Here is a 23,272-nt window from a genome sequence, read left to right on the forward strand (position 1 = left end):
CAAAATCTGGAACGGGGCCCTCAACTATAATGCTTTATTCATAATAGTGGGCTCCCTATATGGAGAAGAGAGGCCTAATGGGCCCCCCAAGGCTCCTGGGCCCGGGTGCAACCGCATCCCCTGCATCCTCTATAGTTACGCCCCTGGCCTACGATCTACAAAATTGGACAGGAGCTTCTCCTTACATGTCACCACTTCCTACTCTCTCCTTGAAGCATGTGCAACGTACCTCTTATATATTCCCTGGATCTTGTCGCAGTTGACCATATGCTGTACCATCACAAAGAACAATTCCGCTAGGCATCCTTAATTCCGCAGCAGAAAGCTTTTCTATTGCGGAATCGAATCTTGTAGTTTTGAAGTAAAGACGTGCAGATTTTAACAGATGTGGAATTCAAGACACAGGAATAACTTTGTGACACAGAAATATCCACGCAGACAAATTCCATGAAAAGTTGTACCAAGAGCTCAAGCTTTGCTCATATGCCTATAGGTGACTACACTATTCTGTACTCCAAATAAAACGGACACCAACAAGGTGTGAGTGAATGACTCAGTTTGGGGATTCCCTCACAGCGTTGTTTTCTGCAGCTGTCATGGAACCCCCAAGTGAAGTCACGCATAGTATTACATAACGCTGTGGTGGAGGAGTGGTGCAAGATGACACAACCCCTTTAGTAGGGTGAGAACCTCCGGACTCCAGTCTTGACCGCCCTTACTAAACTCCCTTGCTCAGGCACTAGTCACAGAAGGGCTTGTGGCCTCATCGTCCATTGATGTTACCAGCCCTTCTGCACTAAAATAGGTTGCAGAGCAGATATGTACAGGAGTATAGATAGTCAACACTGTCACTTGGGTTAGGGTCCTTTTACATAAGCCGATTATTACTTGAACGAGTGAACAACAAATGAAAAGTGAACAATTATTGCTCACTTTCGCTCGTTTGACCTATAGTCGTTCTGTCTAAAAGCACCTTGAGTGTTTTGCAGCATCTATCCTGGTTCATTTGAGTTGTGCTTAGTTTAGAGCATACAAAAACTATTCCGTCATTGTATAATTACTATGTGAATGTAATGTTTTTCAACTGTGCTTTCTGTATAAGCTCAGGTTGTCAGCAGCATTATACCTCAGGGCCATATTTACCTCTACTCCATGGAGCTGAAGAATGATAAGTTCGGTAATATACCTGATCACTTCCTTCTTTCAGAGACAGTACAAATCCCCAGGCGAGAACACATGAGTCACTTCTTCATGACACCTGCACTAATAACAGTTCATTGACTATTGTTCCTGGTTACAGCCTACCGGCTATAAAAATGTTGGTGGATGTTGTGTGTATGCCAGCGCTAAAGCAAAACACATACTTACTATAGTAACTAGATTCAACAATAGCGATGGTGTAGTGGCTCAGAACACCATCCTCGTCCCCTCCATAAATGTCATACATGTTTTGTCCTGTGTAGATGTGCTTTGCAAAGCTTGTCCTGTCATATCCAGTGTGTGTGTTGCATAGCTACGGCGCTTGAGAGGTTAAAAGTAATAAAATCATTGTCTGCATGTACATGTATCAGTCTGTCATGTCATGTGGTATGAGTGAGGGTATAAATAGGAATGTTTGAGTGCGGGAAAGGGTCCATCTTCAGGAAGTTCCATCTTGTCTTCTGAGAGAGTGCTAACACAGAGCCACATGGAAGCACCTTCAGCTTCCATGTAGGTGAAAATGGAGGAGAAGGAGAGATATCCCGTAGCGATTGGAGTCTAGATGTGAGTGGAGTGAGTCCCAAGTCTATGAGAGAGCATTCACAAGTAATTCTGTATATAGAGACTCATCGTACAGGTACTAATTCCCATTTCAAGTTTGGCCTATGTGGCCGTCCAGAGTCAGGATCACCGCATAGAGGTACGCTACTCAAATGTTATTGTTAATCCTTTAAGTCAATAATTGCCTGCCAGAGAATCTGCGGAGTGACTCCTACACCTCTTCCTCCTCCCGAGTGCTCGCAGTCCAGGAGCAGTGCGATACAGATAACGTGGACTGTAGAACTGGTTTCATCCTGAGTATCCTCCCTGACCTCTGAGCTCTAGTCTACTTTCACTCAATAGAATTGTACCTGCATTGTCTGTGAATAATTGTTTGCCGAAGTTATTTCTAAGAAAAGTTATACCGGACCCTGACCGTTCCTGGGGACCCGAGGTATGATACACAAGTCTCGGTGTTTATTCTCCGCTGTGCAGCATGTCAGTGTGGGGGATCAGTGGTGTCACTGTGACAACTACTACCCCCATCATCCCGTTTATTGGTATGCCCTCTCCTAGGGGTGTCAAAGGTGGCCTGCAGTCCTGCCCTGGCCTTGGCTACATGTCATCCCTCTGGGACCAGAGCCTGTTAAGTGCCGCTGTGACAAGCCAACACTTAACCCTCCCAGCTCTACACTTTAGTCAAGTGTCCAGCGTACCACTGTGGGGTGTTGCAATGCAAGAAAAGAAATTCCAGGTCAAGAAATAAAATCCATGTCTATAGAAGAATTTTGATAAAACCATCAAGTTGGCCAACAGACCATAGGTTCATGTGCCCTACCAACGCGTTTCAAACTACGCAGCTCTTATTCATGGCGTAAACCCACTTGGTAATACACCCATTATTTTAAAGCAGTAAGAACTAATAGAATCTCAGAATTGGACCAAAATAAAAAGAAAGAATAAATTTCCTAAAATGTAACTTTTATTAATATTATTAAAACCAAGGCAATCGAAACAAAATAATCAATATATAGTTGCAATGTGAGGCTATACAGCCGTGCACTCACATGTAGGCCAGCTATTATGACAGATACTCCACTTTCAGTTCTAGACACAAAGAAAAAAGAAAGGATTTTGTTTTCTTGAACTCAGATATTCTGAAAAAGACTCGAGTATGAGGGCGCCCACCCACTGGCGTTTTTTTTCCCTGCGAAATTCGCAGCATTTTTTTTCTCTGCAGGGGTCTATGGGACTTGTAATGTTAAAATCGCGATCGCGCAAAATCGCGATTTTGCGGTAAATTGCGATTTTGCGCGATCGCGATTTTAACATTACAAGTCCCATAGACCCCTGCAGAGAAAAAAATGCAGCGAATTTCGCAGGAAAAAAAAACGCCAGTGGGTGGGCGCCCTCAAAGTAAGGACTGAACGCGTTTCTGTTTCGATGTAGTGACACGTTATCAGGAGTCGTTTAAATAACCTAAATTAATGGGGCCCTTATGTATCTTGTGGAGGGAATACAAAATCAGGATTATAGGAAATTTAGGGTTCAAAAAGGTCTTCAATTTTAGATCTATAAGGCCAGAGAGGCATGCCTTATCCAAAAAAGATGTAAGGTCGCTATGGTATCCCGGAGTTGGATCACTGGCCAGTCGTTTGTACATAGCAACATCATTGAGTTCTGAGACGATCTCTGTATTGTATTTCCCAGTGTCCATGATGACCACGGCACCGCCTTTATCGGCAGGCCTGGTCGTCTGGTAATGATCCAGGTCCGAGGCAGGTACAGCTCACATGCGCGGGAATGCCGGAAACACCATGAGAGTGACGGACCCGCGTCATCTGTGCCGCAGGGACACCGCTGATGACGATGGATGATGGCATGATTGTAAGAAGATGCTGCACCTGATGTCTCTTTAATGAAGCCAATCGTTGTGGACAGTGGTGGAGGTGTGTTATAGATATTGATTGTGATTGGTGTACCGTTTAGCACATATTCTCTGTCTATTTTTAGCTTGACAGAGACCGCTACGATGGTTGAAACGTCACGCTTTTTAACATGTGGAATACCCAATAAAGCATGCTTTTTTTAAAGCTTTGAAGAAATATCACTTTGAAGTTGTGCTGCTTCTTAAACCTCTTCATCACTGATAAGGATGTGACAGTTTTATGGTCTGTAAATTGGTGTTAGGGGGTCACCAGGCCAGCGTGTTATCTCTGCTCCAGATTTCTCATATTCTCCACCAATGCAAAAAGCTACCTCCGAGATTCATTCCATTCTTGAGCGTATCGGAAATGATCACAAGTTTGTATTCCCAAATCCTTCTGTGATGCTGCGACTTCAAGTTGCCTTTCAGTATGATAACTTTCATATGTTCTATGTTGTGTCCGTAACTAGAAAAGCTCTTGGCCACAGGTAATTCAGTCTTTTGTTCTTTAATCATGTGGCGATGAGATCTCATCCTGGCTTTCAGTTTTTGTCCTGTTTTCCCAACACAAAGCCCCCCAACAGGACATTCCCTGCATAGGATCAGGTACACAATATTGGACGTGGAACATGTGAATGTCGTCGGGATGTTATAGTCTTGCTGTGTGTTGGGGATTTGTATCTTGTCTGTGGTCCATACATGTGAGCAGATCATGCAGGAATAAGTTCCTTTTTATGTGTCAGAGGGCAATGCACTCCTGATTATAAAGTTCCTCAAATTTGCTCGTGCCATGCACGTGTCTCTCAGGGGCAGCATGCTACGAGATATGCTCATGTGAGTCCGGTCTTAATGACAATATTTTGATTCATGTCTGTCACTAACTAAATTGTACGATAAACTGCATATTTCCACACCCGCCATTGATTCTGTCCACATCATCCAGGATGGCAAATTTAGTATTCAGACTGTCTACTCCATACGGTGCATTGGTAGAGTTAGGCTACTAATAGACTATACTTGTTCTCTGATTGGCCAGAGCTGCTCATGTGATCAGCACTGGCCAGTCAGAGTAGAGCATAGTGTGTATTACTTAGTTCGATGATTGCCGCAGCCATATTGGATGGCCAAAAACAGGGCCCGAAACTGGTGGATTGGAGGAGAAGTAGAGAATAACTGCAGGTAATATACCCCCAACTTCTCCAGAGTCTCGGGACACAATGTTCTAGTGTAACTGTTGGGTCGCTTTAATGGGTTGTTTGTGCAATACAAGACAGGACAGGGCATCCAGAGAGAAAGATATTCATTATCAGCTCAGAATTCCCTAATAAAGTGGATTTTCTGAACTGGAACCTGGTTAATGCGCTTCCCAATTTGACATTCCTTCTATCACTGTCACCGATCTGAAAGTCACACTATATGCCCGCTGTTAGTAAATTTGCTCCTAGTCATCTTTTCTTCCTGAGACAGGATTACGCTTAGTATGCATTTGGTTTAGATTTACTCCTAATTGCATTCATGTCTGCTGAATAGGGTTCCCACTGCAATACACAAAAGGACACCAGTGTAATGCTAACGTTAGATATTGTCTAAATAGTGTAAGGGGCTTGAACAGGACCCATTACAGTGACTGCAAGATTCATGTATTTTTGTACCCAAGATCACGAAATGGCACCGGGCGATGGCTGAACAGGTTCTACATTTCACAGGACCCTTAGAGGAGTTGGCAGCACTGTGTTCAGGACAGCAGCATATTTTCTTACAGCAGCGTTTCTTACAGGTGGTTGCATATCAGCAAGTCTCCCCTTCTTAGTGGGGAGAGTAAAGTATAACGGGGTGGGCGTTGCGAACAAATCAGTATTTTTTTCATATCGGCCTGTCTCGCTCTGCCTCTGTTTAGGCAATTCCTTTTTCAGCTGTTACTCCCTGAATCGAACAGTGACGGTCTGCATAGACACCATGGCCGTGGAATTACTCACTCCTTTTTCTCCATGTGAGCCCCTATCTCTTCCTCTCTCCGCATCTCACTTTTCTTCATGCCACTTTACTTCACTACAGCCCCCACATTCTGCCCCTAAGCGCAGAATTTTTCGCAAAAAAACCCTGAGCCTTCCCCCCATTAGGCCTCATGCACACGACCGTATTACCACAGTTCCTAGCTGTACGGAGCTATAATATCTTTCCCTCACCTCACTCTACACTCCCACCAGATCTATCAATCACTATCAATGGCTCCATACTGTCACTAGTTCCATAAGTCCTCTGTGTCAGTGTTACATTTGACTTTGCCCCTTCCTTCAAACTGCACATATACGCCTTCGCCTCCTCCTACCATCTCAAAACCATCTCTTGGATACTATCTTTCCTCCAGCTGTGTCACTGCCTATGACAATAAGGGGGCAGAGCCTCACCCCGCTCAGGGAGCCTGTCTCATCCCTTCCCACCCCGGTGGTGTCACTGGCCATAGGTGGAGTCTTTGCATAAGGCTAGCAGCGCATCACAGTTTCTCTCTCCTTCTTGGCTGCCTCACAAATCAGAGGGGAGTTAAACTTAACAAGGTTGTTGAGCTGTTCGCCGGTGTGGCTTAGCAGATGAAACAAGAGGGGAGCGTGCACTGCTCACCCCTCTTTTAAATGGTCGTCATAACAGCACTTATGTATATTGTCACTCAGCAAATAGTAGCAAATCTGTGTAGCTACAGCTGTAGCAAAGTGTAATTTGACACCTGTGTTAAATAAACTGTGGCACAGAACTTTTTCTTGCCCTTTCAATAGCTTTTCAATGGCTTTTGTTGTATTTAAGATAAAATAATTTGTTGCAGCCAGTCATCAGCATTGGGTTAAATTTTGCTACATCTGTATGCAGAGATACAGGAGAAAAGGACCAGTGCAAAAACAGATTTGTCATTTTGAGATATGTAGCTAATAGTGTTTATTGTGTCCAGCTACTGAAATCACCAACATAGAAAAGGGTTCTTTACTGTAAGAGCAGTTAGACTGTGGAACTCTCTGCCTGAGGAAGTGGTGATGGCAAAATCCATAGAAGAGTTCAAAAGGGGACTTGATGTCTTTCTGGAGAGGAAGGATATTATAGGTTATAAATCTTAGGTTAATTGTTAATCCGGGTATACAGGCAGGTAGGAACTATTAGAGGTTGATCCAGGGATTAGTCTGATTGCCATTAGGGAGTCGGGAAGGAATTTTTTCCCCAAAAGGGCTAATTGGCTTCTGCTCTTGGGGTTTTTTGCCTTCCTCTGGATCAACAACAACACAGGAGGATAAACAGGCTGGACTAGATGGGCATTGTCTTCATTCGGCCTTACGAACTATGTTACTATGTATGTTAATATAACTAGGGCTTGTTTTTGGGATATGGCTTATGTTTCAAGCCTCCCCGAAAATCCTGAAAACTCAGGATAGGGGTAGGTATTATTTTCGGGGAAACTGGGTAGGTGAGCGGTTTTCTGTATGTCCAATGTATGGGAAAATTATAGCAGCCATAGTAGTTTCTTCCTACCAGCTCAGAGAAAACTGAGAATTGGAGATGAGGCCTGCAGAGGGGAAAACTAGTGATAGATGGCCATGACTTGTGTTCTGCATTTATCACTAGTTTTCCCCCTCTGCAGGCCTTATCTCCAATTCTCAGTTTTCTCTGAGCTGGTAGGATGAAACTACTCAGGTAGACACACACAAGCTTATTCTGAAATTACCTAAAAACTTAGGTACGTTTCAATGTTATTTCAGTAACTGCCAGGATATAACATTTGTAGAAAACGTAATAGCGGGGAGGGAATCAGAATCTTATCTATAGATGTCCGGTGTTTTTACCAGCAGATAGTCGTAGCAATTCTTTGTGACTATTTACATGGAAGCAATCCAGCAGGTTTGTGGATACTTTACACACAGAATGCGGTTGACTTTTGACAGATAACATTTATATCTGACAGGTTTCATCACTGTTTACACAACAGGTTTTTATTGTCCGTATGTGAATACATCCAGTGTCTTCCTAATCTTTATATGTGTATGTTTTAGAGCTCATGTCCACGGGAGGGGCGGATTCTGCATGCGGGAGCCCGCAGCGGAATCCAACCCTGCCTGCAGCTGTCCACCCTGCGTACCTGTCTGGGTTTGCACTCCGGATGTGTGCAGAAGCGCCGGCCGGCGTGCTGACGCAAATGCGCAGTATTTATTTTTTAACTCCTGCTTTCCCGTGGAATCCATAGCCTGTTTGCAATGTCAATTACGGACGGGCCGCTGATCGGACAGCTTCCATTGACTTTAATGGAAGCCGTCCGTGTGGGAGCTGCACTAAAATGGAGCATGCTGCGATTTGTTATTCCCATGCAGAATCTGGAAAACAATTCCGCATGTCGAAATTCACGCCCATGGTTCCCTATGGAGGGCTTGAACTGTGATCTTTATTACTATTTACAGCAATTCCCACTAAAGGTGAAAGAAAAATGGGGAAAAGATTTAGGCCATATTAAATGGGCCGCAGTGTTACGTATGATATGTCTATCTGAAAGTCAACGAGTATCACAATTGTATTTAGTGCATAGAGTTTATCGCACTCCATTAAAGTTGTTTAATATGGGTATTAGATTAAACTCAGACTGTCCAAAATGTTACATGGATGGTGCAGATTTAATGCATACAGTCTGGGATTGGGTAAAATGGTGTGAGTTTTGGAATGGGCTACTAGAGATAGTTAAAAAATATATATATTGTCGATCTTGGTCCCAGTATTTGTATACTGGGTATTGTTGATGGGCTTGATGTGTAATTATATTCAAAACTAGAACTTTTCTAAAAGTGATATGTTTTAAATAGAGATGAGCGAGCATACTCGTCCGAGCTTGATACTCATTCGAGTATTAGGGTGTTCGAGATGCTCGTTACTCGTAACGAGCACCACGTGATGTTCGGGTTACTTTCATTTTCTTCCCTGAGAAATTTGCGCGCTTTTCTGGCCAATAGAAAGACAGGGAAGGCATTACAACTTCCCCCTGCGACGTTCCAGCCCTATACCACCCCCCTGCAGTGAGTGGCTGGCGAGATTAGGTGTCACCCGAGTATTAAAATCTGCCCCTCCCGCGGCTCGCCTCAGATGCATTCTGACATAGTTCATGGAAAGTGTTGTTGATGCCGGAGCTGCTATAGGGAGAGTGTTAGGAGTGATTTTAGGCTTCAAGAACCCCAACGGTCCTTCTTAGGCCATAGAAATCGCAGATCGCACCTATGTGCGATCTGCGATTTCTGTTCTCTTCTCTATATGCGCTCAATGGGGCCGGCGGCAGCAGCGCCGACCCCATTGAGAACATATAGAAGACAAATCATTCTTCTCTGCCACAGCTGTAACAGCTGTGGCAGAGAAGAACGATGTTTCCCCATTGAATTCAATGGAGCCAGCAATACAGCAGGTTCCACTGAAAGCAATGGGCTGCCGGCGATCGCGGGATGAATTGTCGGGAAGGGCTTAAATATATAAGCCCTTCCCTGCAATTCATCCAGAAATGTGTTACAATAAAAATATATACCGGCGTATAAGACGACCCCCCAACTGTCATCTTATATGCCGGGAATACAGCGGAGCAAAGAATAAAAATCATTACTCACTTCACCGGGCATTCTGCGGTGCTGCTGCAGGCTGTCGCTCCCTCCTGGTCCCCGGCAGAGCATTGCTTTCTCTACGAAGGGCTTTAAATCCCCGCCTCCAGAAACACACGTGCCTTCAGCCAATCACAGCCAATGACAATGATGTCATTGAATGGCTGTGATTGGCTGAAGGCACGTGTGTTTCTGGAGGCGGGGATTTCAACCACTGCGTCCAGAAAGCAATGCTCTGCCGGGGACCAGGAGGGAGCGACAGCCTGCAGCAGCACCGCAGAACGCCCGGTGAAGTGAGTAATGATTTTTATTCTTTGCTCCGCTGTATTCCCGGCGTATAAGGTAACAGTTGGGGGATCGTCTTATACGCCCCGTCGCCTTATACGCCGGTATATATTTTTATTGTAACACATTTCTGGATGAATTGCAGGGAAGGGCTTATATATTTAAGCCCTTCCCGACAATTCATCCCGCGATCGCCGGCAGCCCATTGCTTTCAGTGGAACCTGCTGTATTGCCGGCTCCATTGAATTCAATGGGCAAACATCGTTCTTCTCTGCCACAGCTGTTACAGCTATGGCAGAGGAGAACGATCTTTATGCTGACAGTGGGGGGGGGGGCACTCTTGCCGTTATTGTGGCTTAATAGTGGGACCTGGGAACTTGAGATGCAGCCCAACATGTAGCCCCTCGTCTGCCCTATCCGTTGCTGTGTCGTTCCCATCACTTTGTTGAATTGCCCAGATTTTCACAAATGAAAACCTTAGCGAGCATCGGCGATATACAAAAATGCTCGGGTCGCCCATTGACTTCAATGGGGTTCGTTACTCGAAACAAACCCTCGAGCATCGCGAAAAGTTCGTCCCAAGTAACGAGCACCCGAGCATTTTGGTGCTTGCTCATCTCTAGTTTAAAAAAAAAAAAAAAAGTATTGTTATTACGTTACATTTATACAAATAAATGTGTTACATTACGGCTTCACAAAATGTTTCCAGTTTGTAGGAGGGTTTAGTACTGGGGCATAGCTAAATTAAGTGCAGTCCTCCCACTCATGAAGCCCACGGCATATGGCAGGTTGGGTCATGTTACAAATTTTTCACCCGGCACAGGATCCTTTCTGAATCAGTGCCTGACATTTTTCAAAATCTCTGCTTGCTGTCATTCCATACGATACTTTATTGCTAACCCTTCAGTGGATAATGTGATAGACACACAGGTACACAACTTGTGAGAAGACATAACTCTGGCAACCGTACGGTAACAATTTGTTTACCCTGAGTTCATCACATAACTACTAGGACAGATTTGAATCCTTTGGAAGTAAGTAATCAAGTATCCTATTGAATGACAGCAAGCAGAGATCTAGAGTTCCCTCTGCTATTTCCTGCACATTTAATGTGTTTGTTCACCTTTAAAGCACAAACAGGTGTAGTGTGAACGAGTCCTTAAAGTCAGCCTTTTCCCCAGTTCTGCTGTCATTCTGCTTGTTCCTGGAGTCCCTCTTCATTCTTTCAACATGGCCACAGCACTACTGTCAGTGCATGATGCGTACTGTGCATTGGTAGTCAGTGCATGCTTCTTTCAGATTTGTCAGGTCTGGTCACATGAGCAAAACTGGTCAATCAGAGTAGAATGTAATGTCTAAAGGCTAATTTACACCCAACGATTATCGCTCAAAAGATGTCTCAGCGACCTTTGAGCGATAATCGTTGTGTGCCTTTATAGCGCGAGGTGATCGCTCAAATGTTGAGCGATCACCTTGCGCTCCAAGCGGGGTATGCAGAAGACAAGCAGGGCCGCTTGTCTTCTGCATCCAGCTGTTCTGTGCTCAGAGCGCCCGGCTGTTATACAGCCGGGCGCTCCGAGTGGGGATGCAGAATAAAAGCGAGGCCGCTTGTCTTCTGCATTCAGCTGTTCTCTGCTTAGAGTGCCCGGCTGTTATACAGCTGAGCGCTCCAAGTGGGGTATGGAGGACAGAGCTGGACCGCTGTGTTCTTCATACCCTGGCTGTTCACGGAGCGCTCAGCTGGTATACAGCTGTGCGCTCCGTGTAGAGTATGAAGAACACAGCTGGACCACTCTGTACTTCATACCCAGCCTGTCATCAGGGAGCAGGATACAGCTGAAACAATAGTATCAGCTGTATCCCGCTGTGAATCCCTGATAAGGCTCATTGTTGTCTTTCAGCATGCTGAAAGATTAGCGATTGACGACAGCTTAACGAAAACTGCACAATGTGAGTTGCAGTTACACATAATAATTATCGCTCAAAAGACGGCCTTTGAGCGAATTTTGAGCAATCATCATATCTAAATGAGCCATTAGACTACGAATGGAGTGCCAATGTACAGTGTGCGTTAGGTAGTCTAAGAATTGTCATGACCATGTGGCCATCTTGGAAAAATGAAGAGAGGCTCTATGAACAACCAGATCGGCAGCTACACCAGGTGAAAGGATGACACCAGGTAATAAATCTCTCACACATCGTTCCCTGGAGAAATTTTGCGCTGGGTTACTTTAATAATATTCCAGAGCTGCACTCACAAATCTGCAAGACCAGACTACTTGCGTTTTTTTCTCCACTGCGCTGCGAGAGTAAATGAAAAGTCTCGCAGCACAGTGCAAGAAAAAAACTGGCATCACGCTGGGATATCGCCAGTCTTTTCAATGGGGCCAGCGGCAGCAGCGCTAGCCCCATTGAAAAGATATGGAGAATGCCGTGGACTTCTGCCACAGCTGTGACAGCCGTGACAGCCGTGGCAGGAGTTTCCTTCATCCCTTCATCCCAACAGTTTCACAGCTGTGGCAGAAGTGCAGGATGATATCCCATTGCTTTCAATGGGATCGGCACTGCTGCCGATCCCATTGAAAGCAGTGCTTTCTTGCAAGCCCCGCAGTATGATTATCGGGGAAGGGCTTGAAATATAAGCCCTTCCCTGAAAATCATCAATAAGTGGTAAAAAAAATTAAAAGAAAATTTACTCACCTCTCTGCCTGAGAGGGCTGTGCTGATTGACTGAGGGCTGAGCCTATAGCAGCTAGTGCTTAGCTATTGGCTGAGCGCTCAGCCAATTACAGATAGTGCTTAGCTATTCATGGATTGCAGATGTGATTTAACAGATTTTTACTGGATGGAATGGCATGGTACACTATACTTTTCCATGTAAAGGCATGGGGTCCCATGGGTGCTGTATGCCACTGTACCTCTATGTATACCTACAGTATCTCCGATGGAAGACTCAGACTATCAGTAGAGAGTAGCATACATTAACTTTTTTCTAAAAGGGTTATCTGACGAAATGAGGTTATACCGTGTCTACAGGATAGGGGATAGCCATCTGACTGATGCCAGACACCCACCACTATTAAGATTCAGGCTCTTGAAACTCCCTGAATGATTAGAGCGGCGGTCCCGCATGTACACTCTCACACCATTAAAGGGGTCCACAGGATAGGGTATAACTTGCTGATCTGCTCATCAATGAAGGTTTCATGGCCAAGACCCCTACTAATCTCAAGAACGGGACTCCAGTGTTCTGCTACTCTGTCACTTCTGGGGTCGCTTCTTCCCCCCGCAGTCACGTCACTCTGAATGAAGTCGCTTGCTGCGCAGTCAGCGCTCTATTCATTTCAATGGAGCTGACATGACTACCCGAGTGGGTGCCTCTTGGGTATCTCAGTAGCCCCACTAAAAATGAAAGGCGCGCTTCGCTCAGTCTCAGTGCAATAAGGAGGACAGGGCAAACCTGTTCTTGAAATTCTGGTACAACCCCCGCCTGCGGATTCCGCAGCAATAACCCTCCATGGTATGGAAAAACGATTCTTCATGCACACGAGCGGAAAACAATTGTGGTTTCTCGCAGGTGAAAAATCGCAGTCAACAGAAGCCATCTGACCCGCAACCCATCCGCGATTGACATTGCGGACGGACGCAGATTCCACGGGTTAAAAAAAAAAAATCTGTACAGCGCATGTGCGCCATCATGGCGGCTCGTACGTCCGCACACATCCGCGGTACAGAAGAAAGAAGACACGGACAGGTACGCAGGGTTGCCGGCCTCAGGCGGATTCTGTGCGGGATTCCCATGCGTGCCGTGGACATGAGGCCTATCATAGGTGATTGTGATATCCGTATGGTGCTTGTACCCTTTTGCGCGATTGCATTGCGTGTTTGGAAGAAAAAAAAGCACGGTACTGCGGCAGATTTGATTTTTATGCGCATCAAAATCGCTTGTTGTTTAAATAGTAAGTAGAAAAATCGCAAGAAACTCGCATTTACATTTGAATGTGAGGCGACTTTTTTTTTTCTTCCCATAGGAGCCAATGGGCGATTCTTGGACAGAATTGGCCAAAAATAGGCGCTGCAGCGGCGTCTCTATCTAGGAGTATTGGTCAGAGAACCTTCTTCCATGTAAATAAACGCATTGAAATAAATGCGCTATTTTTACGTGCTAGTTCCGCCCACATCGCTATCGGACAGAACTTGGCGTGTGAAACCTGCTTGTGCACATACGGCCTCGGTGCTATAAGTAGGGCCTCAGAAAGCCACATCGCTATAAAATGCATGTTAAAAATGGCACAAAATGGGGGAAAAAAATGATAATTATGTAAAAGCCTATGAAAAATTATTACTTTTTTTGAATACATGTTTAAAAATACCGAAAAAAGTAGTAAAACAACTAGTGTGAAGGAACCCTGAGGTAAAATGTAACGATAAAGCCTCTGTATTATATCATCAGCTGCAGCCCTAGATGGCTGGACACAATTATCACGTCACTTCCTATAAATGGACCCTATCAGGAGAGGTGTGACGTCTGCTGGTGACGTCATGCCCAGCTCTGTACGGGAGAGGCGAGGGGGCGTGGAGACGCCGTCGACGTCACGCATTCTTTAGCTTCTGATTGGTCGGCGGCTTGTCAGCAGCGGCCATCTTTAAAGTGTCAGTGCGAGGCTTGGAAGGCGCAAGGAGGGAGCGGCTGAGAGTGATGTCCGGAGTTCACTAGTAGTGCAAGCAGTCCGAGTGCCGCCGCCGCCCGGGAACCTCCGGCCGCACAGCTATGAGACGGCTCTGTACAGGTGAGAAGCCGGGAGCGGAGGGGGTACAGCCGGGCGCTCTGCAACCTGTCACGTGACTACAACTCGCAGGAATGCTGGGAGTTGTAGTCCGCTGCAGGTGAGACACAGTGCAGAAGAGCGAGCTAGAGTGGTATAGAGGCAGCGCAGAACTCCTGACTACCTGTGTCTGTGGGGCTGCAATGACCACCTTGCTGTATCTGTGTTAACACTTTTGCGCTGCTGCCGGTTTTGCAGTTTACCGTAACTAATTGTATAACGAAAAGCCCCGCAACTACATAATAAGACTTTGGCGTGCGTTTTGTCTTTTTTTTTTTTTTTTTTTACGCAGCGGGTCTGCAAAAAAAAAAAATCGCAGTATGCCCCGTTCTGGTTTGTACATGAAAGTATGGGAGCGTGTTAAAAAAAAAACAAAAACGGAACGTGTTTATGTACTGCCAGGAGACTGAGAGAAAAACAAGTGAAATCAATGGCAGCCGTACGCCATTTCTGTAACTGCCCTCGAAGTTAATGGGAGTTCGGTGCTGTTTTTTTCTGAACCCATTTGCAGTTTTAAAGGTCACTGCTTGCTGTCAGTGAATGGACAAGGCGTGTATTGTGTGCCATTATCTTAGACCGGTCTTTTGTGACCGAATAGTAATTATGGATTCCGTGATCGCCATCCGCGCAGATGATCCGTGGTAGTATGCAGGGATTGAAAGGTATGCCGTTTCGGATTTTCCTTGACATTGGTACGAATTGTGGATTCCACAAGTGGAAGTAAAATCGCAGCATGCTATATTTTACCGCGGGACTTCGGATACTGTGTCATCACTAAGTGACGGCGCAGGGAATTCCCACGGGCGGATTCTGGCTGTGGAATCCCGAGCAGGCGCTCCGCTCCAGGTTCCGCAGCAATAACCCTCCATAGCACACTATGGAAAAATGATCTTTTATGCACGTGGGTGGAGACCAATTGCGGTTTACCGCTCGCGGATGAAAAGTCGCAGGATGCTCCATTTTACTGCGGTTCCCGCACGGACGGCTTCTGTTGAAGTCAATGTTGCGCCCCTCTGCTACATGTGCGCAAATCCTTTACTTCTCACTTGTAAGGTCTCAGTCACGGGTGTCAGAGGCGCACTATTATGTCCGAGAAAATACCGGAGGGCAGGATGTAAGCCAGATGGATCCCATTATAGTCAACGGGGTCCGGCGGGAACCTTTATTCTGTCATGGGCCGTGTCCGGCGCTTCGTTCTGTTTCGTTCTGGCAGCAGGAAAACTATTGTGACCAGAGTGTCAGATGAACCCGGCAGCACAAGTCTCTCCTGATGCGTCAGTGATGCAGAATGTATCCTCCGGTGCCCCGTGGGTTCGCTTCGTAGCGGATTCCCCTGGTCGGACACTTGTAGCGGACTCTCTACGGGTTTTCAGCGTCTGGATGTAAACGGGATATATGTGTTCACAGAAGCAAGCAGAGCTCTTACAGTGAGGAACTGAAGCATAAAGTTTAATGGAAAGTTGCAAAACTTTTTATAATTCAGTAATCGCACTTTATTGGCCTAAACCTGAAAACCCCTCAGTACCGGGACTGTAATATCCCTTGTGGGATGATGCTGAGCTCCATGAGGAAGAGCATCCCCGTGTAGAAGAATCCGTGCATCCAATAGAATGATGGCCGTCTCTTTATCACTTTTTCTCTTTTTTTTTTTTTTTTTATGTCCCAGAAATTCCTTTTATTTTTTTTAATTAAACTGCCTAAAATGAACTAAAATTGAATACTCTCCTATCCCGGCGGCTCCCTGCCCAGTGCTGCCGTATGGAACCCCGAAGCAGCGGCAGGCAGTTACCTGTCATTCATTGTTAATGTAACCTCTCTCAGCCTTCAGCGTTTTTTCTTCTATGGCCGCTGAAGCCTGTGGATGGCTGAGCGGGCACATGCACAGTGTATGGCATTTGACCGCCCACCGCTGCTTCTGAGTTCTGTGCAATGGGCATTGGAGTTGCATCACTGGACAGGGAGCGCTGGGATAGGTGAGTATTCAATTTTAAGCCTTATTAACCCTTTCCTTTTTAACCTTTTCCTTTAATTGCTCATTGAAGTATGCTGCCATGTGCAGAGTAGTTTCAGTAGCAATAGTGCCCCCCCCCCCCCCCCCCCCCCCCCCCCACACACACACACACACACACTGGCCTCAGTATGTGTCCCCTAAATCAGCCCCAGTACTAATAGCGCTCCCCTCAAACCCATATTATTGCTGCCTCCTGGATTTCGAAGCGCTGCTGCAAGTGGAAGTGTGTGCACCCGGACTTCTCCTTTCCTCCTGCGGAACCAAGGCGGTGCGGTCGGGTCAGTGAAGGAGGATCCCAGGTGCCCACACTGACATCAGTTTGTGCACCTGTAGCTGTGCCGCTGAGTGATTATCAGCCGGGGAGCCGCGGCACCCCAGCTGGTAATCGCTTTAATGGTGACCAGACAATGGCCTGCATGCCCAAATAGAGGGCTCTAAGTTCCCCCTCTGGTACGTGTGCCACAGATGTGCCACCATAGTCTTGGACTCATGATACATACTAATACAGAGTGTACATGAGGTAGTCAGAGAAGCAGTGCGACTGTCTTGGTTTGTCCAGTTGTAAACTATTGATGGCCACTCTTCATGACGGGTCAACAATAGCAGATCAGCGGGAGTCTTATCACCATGGACCCCTGCTGTTAATCTGTTTCCTGGGCCAGTGTACTGATGTACTAAGCTGATTTTGCAGGAAGCAGACAGTTCTTTACTCTGCAGTGGCCAGGCTCGGTATTACAGGCAAAGTTCCTATTTAAGTGAATGGCTTGTAATACCAAGCTTGGCCACTGCAGAGAGAACGGAGCTGTCTGCTTCCTGCATAAATCAGCTCTGTAGACCTGGCAAACAGTTGATTCGGGTGGCAGAATCCTGCTGATCTACTATTGATAGCTTATTTCTTGGATAGGTGATGATACAACTGGACGACCCCTTTAGGGCCTTCCTTAAAAAATAATAAATGGAACTGCAGTGATACCCGAGCCGGTGCCGCTCAGCTATTTCCGTCAGCCCCATTGAAATGAAAGGAGCGCTGACCACATATGCTTGGCCAGCTCTATTCACAGTGATGTCACTGCGGGGCCCCTGCAATGATGGGAAAGAGGGGTACAGGAGTCCCATTCATGAGATTGGTGGTGGTCTCATGGTGAGACCCTCACTATTTTACGGATAGGAGATCACTTGCAAATGTGGTACAACCCCTTTAGATACTGATGATCTAACCTCACGATAGATAGTAGTTTATTGCCAGGGGTCCACCTCTTGGGACCTCTGCTGATTGGCTGTCATCGCACCCACTGGCCGTGCGGACAGAGCTGCAAGCTGGGTTGGTAATGCTAGCCAAGCTCCTACTGGCAACCCTTTGCCATCTTCTGTTTCTGTCCGCACAGACGGTGAGCATTGATGACCTATCCTAAGAATAGTAGCTGTGTTTTTGTCTTGCGGGCATTCTGGTGCCGAGACCCCAACTGATCACTGAAATGAAGCTGAAAAAATTTTTTTTGAAGGTCTCTTGCTTTTTTTACAGCTCACACACAGGTGTATTTTTTTCTGCAGGTAATACTAATATCTTCGAGACTTTCATTGTGTCACTTTTTTCAAAATGAATGTATTTTCATTGACTCAATTCGCCACGTATTATGTGCGCGTGCAATACGCAATGAAATTACGCTGGTGTGAGCCTGCCCTTAGACGAGCAATTAAAGAAAAAACAACAAAAAAATGCGGGCTGTCCTATATGGGCGTGTATTACGCAGCAGTATAAGCTATGGGGATGGAGTATATGCAGCAAATAGGCATGTAAATGCGTGTTTGCCGTGTACTGTGTGTTTTACACATGTGAAAAATACGTATGAAATGCGTACGAACAGACACTCATGCAAGTATACCCAGAGTCCTAGATCACGCCTTTTTAATTTCAGTGGTGGTGACTCGCGCGGATCTTCACAAAGGCAGTAAAGATGACACTCCGGGAAACTTCTGAAAACTTTTTAACAAGATTTCACCGTGAGGAAAAAAACACATAAGTGTGACCCTTCAGACGATAAAAGACGGATCCAAGTGCTAAGATTTTCCGGCAGGTAGACCAAAAAGACGTGAACACTCGGGTCACCTGCCAAGTGTATTGTACACAGATGGGCCGCTCACCACCTAGGCATTACCATGGTGGAAGTTGTGCTTGCTATTTTGTGAAGTCCTTGCTAGCGGAGGCAGAAAAGTCATGAATGGGCATGCACAAAGATCAGTGAGCTAGTGCGCTCGCTTATAGACGGCTTTCATGTCGTAGAACTGGTTTACACCCACTTGTTAGCAGCACCTACAGGAGGAGTGATACAGCGAGCCGGGACTGCAGCCAGCCAGGGTATTATAGGCCCATTTAGACACAACGATTATCTCTCAAAAGATGTCTTTTAGCGATAATCGTTGTGTCGTTTACAGCGCAAGATGATCGCTCAAACGTTGAGTGATCACCTTGCGCTGCGAGCGGATGATGCAGAAGACAAGTGGGGTGTCCCTGCTTGTCTTCTGCATCCAGCTGTTTCCCGCTGCGAGTGCCCGTCTGATATACAGCAGAGCGCTCCGAGCGGAGGGTGCAGAAGACAAGCGGGGTGTCCCCACTTGTCTTGTGCATCTAGCTGTTCTCTGCATGGAGCGCTCGGCTGTTATACAGCCGGTGCGCTCTGAGTGGGGTATGGAGAACACATCTGGACCGCTCAGTTCTTCATACTCAGCCTGTTATCAGGGATGGGATACAGCTCAGACAATAGTATTAGCTGTATCCCGCTGTGAATCCCTGATGAGGCTCATCATTGTATCTCAGTATGCTGAAAGATGACGATGAGCGACGGGATAACGAAAACTGCACGATGTAAGTGCAGTTATAAACAACGATTATCGATGAAAATACGGATTTTGAGCGATAATCATTGTCTAAGTGGACCTTTAGAGTCCTTTAATGGTCTTCTTGTCCTTCTCATTTGTGATCAGGTTTGTTTTTGGTCTTCAGAACTTACTTTATCTTCTCCAGTTGACTTGTTGGTTTATATGCGACATAGGTGACTGGTAAAGTCACATCACCAGATGAATCTTAGGTCATAAATAGAATGGGAGTGCAAAATAAAAGATAATTGTAGACGGCAATTAGTTGACTGGAAAGCAATTTAAAGTAGGGGCCGCTGACTTTCTTAGGTTGCCCATATACATAGAGGGATGTACATTCAGCTCTCCGATAAGATCTCCGTGCTTGAACCGGTAAAGCAAACTTATTTTTTTTTGCCCAGTTCTCGACAATTTTTGGAATACCCCTTTAAAGAGGTTACCTTCAGGATAGGTTAGTAGTTGATAGGTTAGCAGTAATACAGCAGTCTCTGATTGGCTGCAGTGGTCATGTGATATCCAGTTCCACTATTTTCATCAACAAACACCGGAAAGATGGTGGGGCTGCAATACCGGATCACCACAGCGGAGGACGGGAGAGTACAGCTGATTTTATTTTAGCACAGTTGGTATAGGGGGAATGTTGTCCGGTAGTAGGACAATCCCTTTAAATGGAGTGTCTTATAAAATAGTTATTGACAAAGCAGAAGGTAGAGGAAAGTGGAACTGAAACTTCTATGTGGATCATAAGGAGGGTTGTAGGTGGGCACAAGGTATAGGGCAATGATTGCAGACCTTTCTATAGGGGAAATGCAGAGTACAGTATGTGGCGGCGGGGTCGGGCGTGACCGTACGTGTTACATCGTGAAGAGACAGGTGGCCGCTGCTTTGTAGCGCTTGTTTCTCCATCGAGGTTCGGCTCCTATTTCATCCCGATGGTCGGTGTGTAAGCCATCACTTCTCTGTATATTGTCCCTGTTCTCCTATCTGCAGCTCATACTGGGGACACTTGTTACAAATTCGGGGAGAATAAAAGAACAAATGACTTTTATTGGGTTTTTACTTTATGGTATCGTTGGGGATTCGATCTCCAGGATCGTCGCCAATCGGCAGAATGAAGGAACCGCAGCGATCGTCGCGGTATGTCAGATTCTGAGGCGGACTGGTCAAATGGTTCAGAGACCGGCAGCGTTTGCCTTCTCACAGCATCTGTCAGCGTTCTTAGCTTCATGAAATCCTATTAGTCGTCCGTGATGCCTCGCAGAGAGGGGTGACATCTAGTGCGGACATCTAGGCCCACAGTGATGCTTGAACAGTTAGTTACTGAAGTAACTTTAACATCACTACTGCAAAAGTTTTTTCTTGGCGGCGCCGCAGTACTGGCGTTCTCTGGTTGGCGGCAGCGGTGTATACAAATCAGTTTGGTGGCTTGGCTCTCCCATAGTCCCCAAGCAAATTCTTCTGGTAGAACTTGGTCTGTCTCACAGGTCCATTGCTCGGCACCCTTTAGTGGTCAAACCCCAATGCCAACTGGATCAGCACACACATGGCCCACAGCAATGTCACTTTTTGGAGCGTTGGGTAAAGGTAAAGTCCCCTGGTGCAGGCACCGAGTCATAACTGACTCCTGCTGCCTTAACACAGCAAAAATACACTCCTAAGCTCTCGCTCACGACCTGAAGGTTGCAGGTTCAATCCCTGCTTGGTTCAGGTAGCCGGCTCAAGGTTGACTCAGCCTTCCATCTTTCCAAGGTCGGTAAAATGACTGCTATAGCCAATCGGAGGCCTGACAGGGATGCCATTAGTGACGTCAATTAAACCTACCGAGGACTTAGAAGCCCTTGTGACAGGTTTACGAGGAAGCCAGAAGACCAGGGGATGCGATGGTACCAGAGTGGTGCTCCAGCGCCACTTTGTGTTGATTTTTCACATAGTTTTGGGCAGGGTACAAGGGACTATATTAATAAATGCCGCATGCAGCCCCTTTAAGGCACTCTCATACATGCATCAGCCACATATACAGCTGCCCGTGCCATTGTAGTTTGCCACGTCTTAAAGTGACAGTACAACAATTTCAGAATTGGCAGCAAACTTTTTATATTCCAATTTCTAGCAAATATTTGCAGTTCCAAAAAGGATTTAGTATATGCTGTAGTCATCCCCTAACTCCAGCTCCTGTATATGTATTCGGGCAACACATTGGGGAAGTCAAACATACTGGGAAGTCAGTCTGCCCTTGGAGACCCTCACCATTCCAGAGTACAAAATCCGCAGCATCTATGCCCACATGGTAGAACCATTACGGTCTGTTATAACTTCCAATTGCTTCCAGTAAGGCGTTCTGAGAAATGTCAAGCCCCCTTTAACATCTTATTCCAGTAATGACTCTTGTATGAAAATCTAGCAGAACTTTTGGAATTGAATGAAACCAAATGATGGTATAAAATGGAAAGTTTAGATGTCGGCCGTCCGGCGCTGACTGTAATGAATGAACCATTGTCTCCTTTCTCCAGTACTGTACTCGGGATCAAGATTTAAGCTTTACAATCTCTTTCAGCTTAGATTTTATATGTTATGAATATTCATAGGGCTCGTCAAGACCGGCTTTGTTCCCAATGGAATGGCTGGAGAATGAGGGGAAGTGAGTATGTGCCTGTTTTCCATAAAGCCATCCAGTTCCTCGCTGCGCCCACAGTTCCTCCAGCGTGGACTGCCGGTCTTAAGCCCTGGTCTCCAAGGGGTAATTACATGTAGCCGTGCTGGAGGAAAGACTGAGAATGAGGGGAGAACTCTGTGCGTCCTGCCATTGTTTCCTGCGCTCCGAACAATGACCCTAATGTTTGTTGCACATTTAGCTGCAGAAAGAGACTAATTGATTTTGGTTCTTTTCTTGGTACTGTGGCCCTTTTACATCTGCTCGCTCGGCCCCCAGTATATTGGGCCTTTATCCTGCAGGCGTGAATGTTCGGTCTCTAGAAGATGTATATCAATATAATAAGGGGAAGTTGAGAGTGAACAAAACTATAGTTTTATAAGAAGTAGTGTTGGGGAAATTGAGGGTTTTTTTCAGCTTTTATCATTTATTTCCTGCATGTGTAATGTTTCTGACGTACATCACAGCCTCTCGCCAGAACCCTACTGCACACTGATGAGGGGCAAACACCCCGAAACAGCTGTCTGTCTAGGATTCTGGCTTGGCTTTCAATTCCCAGTCACTGTTACAAGGCTTGTATAAAGAGTCTAACATTGACTTGCAGGAAAGCTGCCTTCCGATAGGTGGCTCTGCAGAGGTATTGTTCCATTTCCCTTATTTGTATATTACCCAGAGGAGCATGGATGGCCTTATAAGTCTCCTCACTCACCTTCTATGTGCTCTCCCTAAGGAGAAAAGATGGCGTTCCTGATCCACATTACTTGGGTATTGGTGTATTCACACACTGTATTGAACTGAATTTTTGGTGCACACACCTCTCCAGAAATCTGTAAAGCGGTTATCCTAAGTTAGTTGTCACTTTATCCATAGGATAGGTGATACCACTGAGACCCTACCAATCCTTAGAATAGGGTTCCCTTCCCAATTGTAGACTTGCTGCACCAGATCAGGGAAGAGTAGATGGAATGGTCGTGTTCATTAGCCCTACTGAAATGGAGCAGCATCGTACATGCACCACCACCACTCCATTCACTCCCCATGTCACTGTCCGGAGTTGCTGCTGTGCCTTCTCCCCTGCTGCTCTGATGCTCTTCATCCCTTGCTGTCAGTCTCCCCGGTCCCGCTGCTAACAGCCAATCAGGAAGTGGGGTGTGACCTGGCTGTCAAGAAGCCTAACCCTGGGGTAGGTCCACCACTTTCGGTGTCAACAAGGTACAACAGTACCCGCTGAGTCAACCTTGAGCCGGCTACCTGGCCCCAGCAGGGATACAGTGAGGAGATGAAATAGACATGAGACCCCCAGTCTTGGGATAAGTTGGGGTTCAGTGGTGAGAACCCCTCTGCTGATCATAC

The 23,272-nt window shown here is 46.1% G+C and overlaps 1 protein-coding gene across 3 annotated transcripts in view; it reads left to right on the forward strand.

Annotated features, from left to right (window-relative positions):
• Nucleotides 1–14,209: 14,209 nt before the first annotated feature.
• The window catches only part of PLEKHA1 (pleckstrin homology domain containing A1), a 41,370-nt gene continuing 32,307 nt past the window's right edge, over nt 14,210–23,272 (forward strand). For all 3 annotated transcript variants that reach the window (XM_066600880.1, XM_066600879.1, XM_066600878.1), the window contains exon 1: nt 14,210–14,348. The gene's annotated coding sequence lies outside the window, so the exon portion shown is untranslated. The remainder of the gene's footprint in view (nt 14,349–23,272) is intronic.

The sequence above is a fragment of the Eleutherodactylus coqui genome, chromosome 4 (genome assembly GCF_035609145.1).
Source record: "Eleutherodactylus coqui strain aEleCoq1 chromosome 4, aEleCoq1.hap1, whole genome shotgun sequence".
Taxonomy (NCBI): domain Eukaryota; kingdom Metazoa; phylum Chordata; class Amphibia; order Anura; family Eleutherodactylidae; genus Eleutherodactylus; species Eleutherodactylus coqui.